The following is a 1,392-nucleotide window of genomic DNA, read 5'->3' on the forward strand; positions in this document are numbered from 1 at the left end:
AATCACGGCCATTCTTTAAATTGATCACCCCGTTCTGAAGGGCATCTGGCTTCCCACCTGGACTTTGCGGGAATCCCTCCCCCCTCCCCCACAGGACACGGCAACCGTCATAAATACGAGTCAGCAGCCAAGCAGCCAAATTTAGATCCCATGACTGTGGGGATGCCATATCGGTCGTAAGGGTGAAAAACGGTTCTAAGTCCCTTTTTTCCAGTGCCGTTGCAACTTCCAAAGCTCACTAAGCAAACGGTTGTATGTCGAGGACTACCTGTATATACTTATCACACACACACACACACACACACATATCTATATATACCTATAAGATGTTTAATCACAGTCCATTTTGAATACGTAGTGGAGAAAAAGGGAAGGGGTCCTCTTGAGACCACTTTTCTCCTTGAGGACTACAATCCCTTCTTCCTGGAGGGCTGCAGTCCTGAGGGGGGCTGAGAGTGTGTGTGTGTGTGTGTGTGAGAGAGAGAGAGAGAGAGAGAGAGAGAGAGAGACAGAAAGGACAGAGAAAGAGAGAGAGAAAAAAAGAGAGAGAGAGAGAGAAAGACAGAAAGAAGGACAGAGAAAGAGAGAGAGAGAAAAGAGAGAGAGAAAGACAGAAAGACAGAAAGGACAGAGAAAAAGAGAGAGAGAAAAAGAGAGAGAGAGAGAAAGACAGAAAGAAGGACAGAGAAAGAGAGAGAGAAGAAGAGAGAGAGAGAGAAAGACAGAAAGACAGAAAGAAGGACAGAGAAAGAGAGAGAAAAAGAGAGAGAGAGAGAAAGAGAAAGAGAGACAGAAGGACAGAGAGAAAGAGAAAAAAAGAGAGAGACAGAAAGAGAGAGAGACAGAGACAGAGACAGAGAGGACAGAGAAAGAGAGAAAGAGAAAAAGAGAGAGAGAAAGAGACAGAAAGAGACTGAGTCAGAAAGAGAAAGAGAGAGAAAGAGTGAGAGAAAGAGAGAGAGAGAAGAGAGAGAGACAGAAGGACAAACAGAGAGAGACAGAGAGAAGGACAGAAAGAAAGATAGAAAAAGAGAGAGAGACAGAAAGAGACAGAAAGAGAGACGGAGTCAGAAAGAGAAAAAGAGAGGACAGACAGAGAGAGAGAGAGAGAGAGAGCAGAATCCTGCAGCCCGCCCCCCCTTTCCACAGGTGCACAGGTGTGAGTCCTTTTCGGCTGGGCTGTCCATCAAACCCAAAAGGCCCCGCCCCTGGCAGAACATGGGTGCCTGCTTGGGCATGCCCTCCCCCCCCCCCCCACCCCGTGCCTGCTTGCCCTCCTCGGCCTGGCCAGCTCCAGCTGTCCGCTTGCTGGGAGGGGCGGGCTCAGTTTACCTTGGCGACCATTGCTTAGGAGCCTGTCCCAGGTCGCCGGGCAACCGTTGCCAAGGAGGA

Source organism: Pseudonaja textilis, chromosome 1, assembly GCF_049901715.1.
Source record: "Pseudonaja textilis isolate UNSWEBS1 chromosome 1, rPseTex1.2, whole genome shotgun sequence".
Lineage (NCBI taxonomy): Eukaryota > Metazoa > Chordata > Lepidosauria > Squamata > Elapidae > Pseudonaja > Pseudonaja textilis.